A 10,069-nucleotide genomic window follows, 5' to 3' on the forward strand; every position below is an offset into this window, starting at 1 on the left:
CCCCAGTGAGCGCGGGTACCCATTATGATGTGAGATATAGCCCGAGGGGCTGGTATGGTTCTATGTGATTGCCCGAGGGGCTGGTACTGTTCTAAGATATTTCCCGAGGGGCGGATTTATTGACATTGTGCCCGAGGGGCGAACCTTATGTGCTTATCTTTCTTATTTGCCTGTCATTTACCTGCTTAATTGTGTATTTATGCCCGAGGGGCGGATTTCTGTGCTTATCTGTACTAGTTGTTCTGCATTCATTTGCGCAACTGTTGAAAAAGTCATTTTCAAAGAAGTTTAAACTGAGCTAAGATGTTTTAAGGGATTTTACAGCTTCATGGCTTTCTTACTGGTTTTTGAACTGCTTCTATATAGCATGTTGATGCACTTTTCGTGATTTCTTTCAGACTTTAGTTATGATTATTACTCACTGAGTTGGAGTATTCACTTTACTCCCTGCACCTTGTGTGCAGATTCAGGTATTTTTTGGACCCGCTAGCGGGTATTGATTGATCGGAGGTAGAGTGTCGGAGTTTAGCAAGGTAGTTGCCGGCGTCCGCAACACTGCTTTCTCTCTCTTCATTCTATTAGACTGTACTGAGTACATTTCAGACTTTGTCAGTTGTATTTAGACTTAGTAGATGCTCATGACTAGTGACACCCCGATATCGGGCTGAGTTGGGTTGTATTCAGCGAATTGTTTTGTATTGTCATTGTTACTTCTGAGTTTATATCATGTTTTAGACGTAATGCTTATTGTTTAATTGCTTAAAGACTAGATTGGAAATGTGTCGGCTGGTCTTGTCTTCACGAGAGGTGCCATCACGACCGGGTCTGGGTTTAGGGTCGTGACATAGGCACATATTCCCAAATACTCTACCCTTAGCCTTCAATATTTATCTACTCCATAGTGACTAGACATACCTTTTTTCAAAAAAGGTTGACTTAAGTTGAATATCAAAGCAAACTCAAGGACGATATGGCTGATCAAATCGTAGTGATTGACTTAGTTGAAGACGAAGCTGCTGGCGAGAAAGCAGAATCATACCAGGATAAGATTGTTACGCTTGAAGCAAAGGTGGCACAAATGGAGCAAGAAATTGACGGCATTAAGGAAATGATAGCCGATCTTAAGAACTCATCCAACGAAGAAGGCTACTCTCCATTTCGCACAGTGCATCTCCCACTTATGAGTGTAATGCTCAGTTTTTTTAAATCTGCACTCTTTCTTGCTAGAAAGGGCATTCTATGCTGCCAACAATGTGTATGAAGAAGAATCATGATTAACAAGGACTCTGTCACAGAATTTAAAAGATTATCATTCCCCACCCACCTTCCCTTATTTAGGATACACATACAACCTACATAAGGCTCAGTCTCATTGTAGCAAAGAAACTGGGGCAGATTTTTAGCATGCAGGTTGAGTATGCTCAAAAGGGACATCATGCCATGGAGTAATAATCAAAAACTTCCTAAAGATCGGGAAAATTTTTAAAATAAAATTCCAAAGTCATGCAAGGAAAAGGACTTGTTCTAGAGCTAAAGCTTTGATGTTCGACATAAGTCAGCCCTTCACAAAACTTCAAATCATTCTGCTTCCATGTCAACAAGTCTCGTGCGTTATAGCCCTCTAGATAACAAGTCATTCTCATCCATCCAATTTGCAACTTAGGCCATCATTTCCAGTTTAGGGCTCCTACTTAACCATATCAGGAATTAATCTATCTAATTACAAGCTTTATTACTTTGTGCATTTATTTGATTATGATAAATATGCTAACACTTTACTTTTATTTTGTAAAGTTTTATTTTTCCTTTAAAGGTTGCCTAGCATTGAACACTATTTTGGATGCGAATCTGCACAAAGGACGGGCTATAATGGCAGACCATTTTGAAGAATTCAGTACCGGTATGGGACTATTGCAATCAACAGAATGATGGCACCAAGGCGAATGTGGTGCAAAGGAAAGTGTTGGTCAATTTGGGAAGCACTTTCAGCCTTCTTCCAAATACAACCTCCACCTCCAGCTCCACCCAAAATATTTGCTTAACCATATCTCCTTACCCAACTCATACTTATAAAATCTCTACACAAATGCCAATAACCTGCAATCTCAAACAAGTCATGATGATACCTAATACCCAACTTCATATAACCACAACTCTATTTGAGGAGGACAAGCAAAACCAACTAGATGTATGCTCGTATAAGAGACTTGAAAAATCAACCCAACAGATTTTCCGTGAAAATTTGGAAAAAGAACTCCGCGATTTGAAGAAAGCCATTGGAGAAGAATTGCAATCAAGAAATTATCAAAGTCTAAGATATGAAGACTTATGCCTGCAGCCTGATGTAAAACTCCCACCGGGTAATTTGGTGCCGAAGTTTAATACTTTCAATGGGAAGGGCAATCCCATTGCTCATTTAGAGGAATACTGTAGCAGATTACTTGGTATCGGGCACAATGAGGCCATTCGAACGAAGTTATTAATCCAAAGCTTATCAGGACCTGCACTTGTTTGGTACACAAAACAAGATTTTAGCAAATGGCGCATGTGGGATGATATGGCACACGATTTTGTAAGGCAATATGAGTTCAAACTGGGGGTCGATCCAGACATGCACAGCCCTTACAAAATAAAGAAAATGCCACATGAATCGTTTCAGGATTATGTAATCCGGTGGAGACTTGAAGCTTCGAAGGTGCACCCTCCGCTATCCGAGAAAGAGTTGATATCAATCTTCATTGACATTCAAAATGGCATATATTAGGAAAAGCTGGCTACTGCGAATGTGCACAATTTCTCAGACTTGATTAGAGTCGGGGACTTCCTAAAAAGCGGCATCAAAGAAGGAAAGGTTAGCATGCAAACTATCAATCATGTTTTACAACCAGAGATGCTAGAAAGTTGGAAAGGTAAAGAGAAGGAAAATGCCTCAGTTACCATGACTATGCCTCAACCGCAATGCCATCATGATCACCAGCTCTTGCAAAATCATGCCATCTCTAATGCCCGTAAAATGCATATCCAGCCTCCTCGCCAACAAAGCATTCAACATCAACATCGTCAAGCACAAGTCGCTTCTCGCCAATTAAAAAAATGGAAGCCCCGCGACTTCACACCTCTGAGTGAACCAATCTCTAGCATATTCGCTCGATTGAATTCCTCAGGAATTATACAACCAAGAAAAGGAAGGATTTTTGACCCTTCGCATCCATTATTCGACCTGTCAAAGTATTGTGCTTATCATTCAAACGCTCAAGGTCATGATACAGAAGAATGCCTAGCATTAAAACATAAGATTCAGAATTTAATTGATGCTAACAAACTGCGAGTGCACCTACCAGTTGGAACAAATATCTCAAATGCAATTAGCTGCAGCACAAAACGTCGTTTGGACTAGTTCACCTTGCATTGCTGGTATTATTATTTTGCAACTATCATCATATGAGTAGCTATTTTTTGTAATCATGCCTTGCTTTTGTAAATGACCTACGTGTTGAACTGATTCCCGTTTAAGAGGGGATACGTAGGCAGCCCTATGGGTTCGGTCTCATCATAATAAAAATTCTATTTACCCCAAAAGCCAAAACCGGGGCAGATTTTGCAAAAGGATCCTCATCATTCAGCAAAGCAGAAAATGAAATTCCAAGCTACATATTTGTTACTAGCACAACAGCAAATTCCAGGAGGCCATAGCAACAAGTTGCAGATTCAAAGCCAAACTTCAATATTCAATGCAAGGCAACCACTTTCTTTTATACTAATGAATTTTCTTTGAGTAATGCAGGGGCATATTTTAGCTATTCTTGAACAATATAATACGCTATCGCAAAGCTCAGCATCAAGTCAGAAGTTGCAAGATTCATGCAAAGCAAAAGATGAACCCAAGCCAGTGCAAGTCAAACTTTGAAACTTATAATTTTTCTTTGAGTGCAGGAATTTATTAATAGCAAAGCTTCAGTATGAAGATCCAACGATTGTTAGCATTGCACCAGGAATATTCACTACTACAAAGGCATTTCATCAAGCTCTCTGCATCGCACCATTTTCTATTACAAAATCATTGCACCAAGCTCTCTGCATTGCACCATCAATATATGTTACTTCGAAGTAACCATTCCAAGCTCTTCGCACCGCATTATACAACTACAAATCAAGCATCGCACCAAGCTTCTGCACCGCACCAATGTTAGAAATTGTAAATCAAGCGCCATGCATCTAGGTTCGTCCACCTAATAATAGGACAAAAAGGTTGTCCACCTGATTAAAGGACATGAGGTAGTCCACCTGATTAATAGGATACGAGGTCGTCCGCCTGATTAATAAGACACGAGGTCGTCCGCCTGATTAATAGGACACACGGTAGTCCGCTTGATTAATAAGACACAAGGTTGTCCACTTGATAATAGGACACAAGATTGTCCACCTGATAATAGGACATAAGGTAGTCCGCCTGATAATAGGACACGAGGTAGTCCGCCTGATTAATAGGACACGAGGTCGTCCGCCTGATTAATAGGACATTAGGTTGTCCGCCTGATTAATTGGATACAAGGTTGTCCACCTGATAATAGGACAAAAGATTGTCCACCTGATAATAGGATATAAGGTAGTCCGCCTGATAATAGGACACGAGGTAGTCCGCCTGATTAATAGGACATTAGGTTGTGCGCCTGATTAATTGGACACAAGTTTGTCCACCTGATAATAGGATATTAAGGTTGTCCGCCTGAACAACAGGACACTTTAGCACATATTCACATGCTTTCCATTAATTTATTTCGACCTAGATGGTCATGTTTTAATGTCAATACTAAGATGCATCATTATCATAAATCATTGCAAAGCACATTTATAAACTGCATGTTATTGTTGAAAATCATCATTAGCGTAAAGCTACATTTTTATTAAATTATTTTGGCCGACTAGGCCGCATTGTATAAGTAAACTCCCAAAAGGTGTCATTTCATAAGATTACTTTACTGCACATTGTATTTCAATATTTACTGTACTGACGAATTTGTCTTGCAGGAAACATAGTGCAACATGGAGATCAAGCCAAGTCATCTCAAATTATATTTTGAAACTCATAGTTTCATTTGAGTGCAGGAAATTACTAATAATAGACGTTAGCATGCAAATTTCCAAATTATTGGCACCGCTCCTTGAATATTTTCTTCTGTAAAGGCACTGCATCAAGCTCTCCGCACCATGGATATTCGCTACTGCACCAAGCTTTTTGCATCGCATCCTGAATAACGTTATTATAATTCTGGCACCGTATCAAGCTTTATGTACCATATCAAGCTCTTTGCATCGCATCACATAAATCTTTGTAATTACAAATCAAGCACCATATATCGGGTCGATCCGCCCTCAAACAGGATATTTTGGGTTCATCCGCCCTCAAAATAGGATATCGGGTCCATCCACCCTCAAATAGGATTTATCAGGTTTATCCGCCCTCAAATAGGATATATCGTGTCTATCCGCCCTCAAATAGGATATATCGGGTCTATCCGCCCTCAAATAGGATATACTGGGTTCATCCACCCTCAAATAGGATATATCGGGTCTATCCGCCCTCAAATAGGATATTTTGGGTTCATCCGCCCTCAAATAGGATATACCGGGTTCATTCGCCCCAAAAAAGATATATCGGGTCTATTTGCCCTTAAATAGGATATATCGGGTTTATCCGCCCTCAAATAGGATATATCGGGTCCATCCGCCCTCAAATAGGATATTTTGGGTTGACCGCCCTCAAATGGAACATATCATAGTCGTCCGCCTTTATACAGGACATAGAGCTAATCCTCCCTCACACATGACATCAATTTATTTTGACCCGAGTGGTCCCTCTTGCATAAGCATTGCCAAAACATATCTTTCATAAATCATTGCCAAATGCATTTATTTTCATAAGCTAAATTTTCTTATGGCGAAGCAATCATAAAATATATCACCATAAAATTATATTTTTATATGCTTGCACAGTAAATTCACATTTCTCATGAATTGACCTCTAGATATTTTTTTCATAAGATTATTTTTTATGGCACATTGCATCTTATTTCCTAACGAATTATCTAGTATATCAAGCTTTGCAGGAAACATAGCACAACATGAAACTATATCTTAGCATTGAACTGGGGAAGTTTGTTGGGGAGGAATACCAAACTCTCCAACAAAGGTCAATGATCTATTTCGAACTCCGCTTGGCCAGACTCTCAAAATTCCTAATCAGATCCTCATTTCAAATATCTTTCTTTCAATCATGGTAACCGGTGTCTCTACAATTCGACACTGGGCAGAATTTTAGAATATGCATCAATAGTTGAGTCCTACTCCAGGGTTCCATAAGTCTTGAACTACATATGACCTGATTCTTGTAAAACCCGAGATATGTAGGCAACTCGAAACCGGAGTTCGGCCGCAATCATTTTTTTTACGCCCCTTTGTCCCATTCCAACCTTGATGGTCGGGACAAAATTGGCTACTATGTAAATTTCTTTTCCCGAAAACTCTTACATCGTCTCCGGTCAAAGAGGGGCAGCTGTTGACATCCAATTTTGTCCGTCGTTTCTTCCAATTAATTTTCTTGAGCTTCTACGTCATTAACAGATCAAATACTTTATTTTTTAGTACTATATTCCATTTACTGTTATTATTATTATTGTTAAATTGTTATTACTATTATTATTTATTATATTATTTGTTTTAACTACTACTACAACAACAACTACTACTACTACTACTACAACAACAATAACAACTACTACTACTACTATTATTATTATCATCATCATTATTAATATATCATTCTTATCGTCTTTTGCGGAAATTGTATGACTTTCCTTTATTTAATCAAATAATAGTATTTAGTTAATTCTATACTTTACAATATTTTCTCTTTATTTCATACTTAATGTAACAGTTATTTTGCAAAATTAAATGCTATTAAATTATAAGTTTTGATAAGACGGGTTGAAGAATTTAATTAGTCATTTAATTTACATGATTAATTAAGAGATTTTAATAAGAAGTAGAAGCCCAATAAAATACACAAGAATAAAGGAGGCTCTCAATCATTTAGCCCAACCCCGTTAGATCAACCCAATAGAAAGAAATTAGGCATACCAAATTTGCTCCAACACTGCCCAATCGGTCGAAACGAATTCCAATTAGCACAAAACCCATAAAACCATCTAGATCTTTAATCTCAACCCTTAATTTCTAGATCCAACAACCAAAATTACTTCTTGTATTGAGATATTTTTTGCAACTCAAATCAGATTAGGGTTTCACTCTCTCTCTCTCTTCCTACCAATGGCACCTCATTCCCATTTTCCTCTTTAGAGCGAAATTCCAATCTTTTCTTCCCAAGAGCAGAACTTTTTTATTCTATTTTATGCAATGTCACTTTCTCTCTCTGAATCTCTTTATTTCCAAGTCAGAGAGCATGAAACCATGCCTATATTTTAAAATTGAATCTTATGGCAGAGGATCTTTTGGAGGAAAAGGTAAAGCTTTTCTTACTCGTTTGTCTTCATCTTTTCTGTCATATCATGAATGCTACTTTGACTTTCAAACGGTTAATTTGAAATCACGCCTAAAGGAAACCCTAAGGTTCGAATCTGCCTATAAATCCTCACATTTGCAAGAGTTGAGGGAGGGCTCGGGGAGGCCACTCTCCTTTCAGATTTACTGTTGTCCATCATCCCTTACTCCTTACCTATTTGCTATAAGCTCTCACAAAGCCTGAGTTCTTTTAGATTTTCTTCGTCTCTATTGGTTCTAACAATAACAGAGGCTTGGTATTTTTACACGTTTGAATCAGTTCTGATTTCGCTCGAAAGAGGAGTGTAGATCCGAGGTCTGCGACCTCCCTAGTTCATTGCCCGCAAAAAGGTCAGTGATTCTTAAAATTCTAATTTTTCTTATTTTCAGGCTTGAATCAAATGTTTCATCTATTGTGAAATGCGATTTAAAGTTCACTTTCTTTGTAGAAAGCATGACTTAAGTTCTGATCGCGTGTACAAATTGTGAGGAATTTTGTATGTTCTGATTATGTGTTAATCAAGCAAGAAATAAGATATTGGCTGAGAACTTATGTTAATATTCTTCTGTTGGTTGCTACTTTAGTTGTTAACCATATACTTTTGCTTCAAATATCACGAGCTTCCCTTTTTTTTAGCCTTTGTTCCGTTGGTTAAATAAATTAGAACATTTCTTGTTGTTGTATGTATTAAGACTTAGGATAGATACTCTTTTTCATGAGCAAAATATGACTGTAAGGTATATTATTTCTCTAGCTTAAGTGCCATACAAAGCATGAGGTTAGAATATTAACTATCTTATTGTTTAGTTGGATATCCCGTTAGTTAGCAAGGAGTTCTTTTAGAAACTATTCTTTAATGAAATCTATGCATAGACTATCATTAAAATAATACTAATGGGAATCTGTTAGTATAACTTAAAGAAGAAGCATTTAAAGATTGATTATTACTTATGCATTCGGACCTTAAGAGAAGAGGAGCATGTTCACATCACTTTCAGGTGTGGTGCATGTCCTTATCTCTAATTTCTTGATACTGTTAAAGGGTAATGTTTAGATTGTGGTTGGTAAAATTATTTACAAGTTGATCTAAGAAATACTTTAAGTATTGCTCTTTGTTGTAACTGTCCTATGCGAATAGCTTGCTCTATTGCAGTTGTGGTACAACTCTTATCTTAATACTTGCATCACCTTTATGCATTATTTTCCTAATTTCTTACTTCCTTTTTCTTTGCATGTCATGCACACCAGAGAAACAAAAAGTCTCAATGCGAGACTCAACGCTGTCGCCACCACGATCACCTGGAGTCTATTAGCATCATGTTATCCTCGGATCGCTGCATATAAATTGCAGCCCAATAAAAATTCATCTGAACAATACTATATTTCATTTTGTTAAATGTTCTGATCTATTGTGTAATCTGGTATCTATTTATAATATTTGGGAGTCGTCTTAAAATTGAACGAATTTGGGATCACGTAGGAGTTGGAAGAATTGCGGCTTCACTCAAAATATTTAAAGTGGTATTTTGGTCAGTCTTTAAATATTCTTGAACAAGATTCTTCCTTTCGAATTAATTCCAAGTTTGAGTCTTGAATCTGTCGAGCTTTTTTTTTCTTCTGGAGTCAAATCTGAATTTGGTTCTAAATTTTCTTAAGACTAAGTAAGTATTTTCAAAATGCCTTAACAGTTCTATTTTTATAAAGTTGAAGGAAAGTTTAGAAGCAGGAATTTACTTACATATTTATCTCACTTTCATCGTTTAATCAATCTTGAGGAAAAAAAAGGGAATCATTTGAGTTTGACTGATGAATTTGTTTTTACTTTGATTAGCTACTGTTTTTGGTAGAAATTAATTAACAAAATATTTTAGTTGTAAGTTCTTTCCTCCAAGTACTTACAAAATACTTAACCATTTTTAATAAGTCTTTTAATGAATTAACTTAAGTTTAGCCGGTCAACCGTATTCATCGGATTATATGGGGTGTCTTCACAACCTTCCCTATAGGATTAACTAGAACCCTTATCTAGAATTTTTAAGGCTAAGTAGACCATAAAACAAAATTAACTTTAAGCATTACTTAGTTAAAATTGGTGTCCTAATCACCATTAAAATAGTTAGGTGGCGACTCTTTTAATTAATTAACCTTGAATTTGCCAAATATGTTATACTCTAGTTTGACTCGTGTTAAAATGGGGTATAACACAGACTGTGAGAGACAGCTAGTTATACGCTAAATTTTCGAAGTGTGAGTTTTGGTTGAGTTCAGTTGCTTTCTTCTGTCACGTTGTATCAGCAGAGGGTATTCAGGTGGATCCTAAGAAGATTGAGGCAGTCAAAGACTGACCTAGACCCATATCAGCTACAGAGATCCGGATTTTCTTGGGTTTGGCGGGTTATTATCGTCGGTTTGTGGAGGGGTTTTCATCTATTGCAGCCTCGTTGACTAGGTTGACCCAGAAGGGTGCCCTGTTCAGATGGTCGGACGAGTGTGAGGCGAGCTTTCAAAAGC

At 37.4% G+C, this 10,069-nt stretch overlaps 1 long non-coding RNA gene across 1 annotated transcript; it reads left to right on the forward strand.

Moving 5' to 3' along the window:
• The first annotated feature begins 7,273 nt into the window (after positions 1-7,273).
• On the forward strand, positions 7,274-9,022 carry LOC109206417. The gene is made up of 3 exons (XR_002064859.1): positions 7,274-7,520; positions 7,838-7,908; positions 8,807-9,022. It is a non-coding gene; the product is annotated as an uncharacterized LOC109206417 (long non-coding RNA).
• The last annotated feature ends 1,047 nt before the right edge of the window (positions 9,023-10,069 follow it).

This window comes from Nicotiana attenuata, unplaced genomic scaffold (genome assembly GCF_001879085.1).
Source record: "Nicotiana attenuata strain UT unplaced genomic scaffold, NIATTr2, whole genome shotgun sequence".
Classification (NCBI taxonomy): Eukaryota; Viridiplantae; Streptophyta; class Magnoliopsida; order Solanales; family Solanaceae; genus Nicotiana; species Nicotiana attenuata.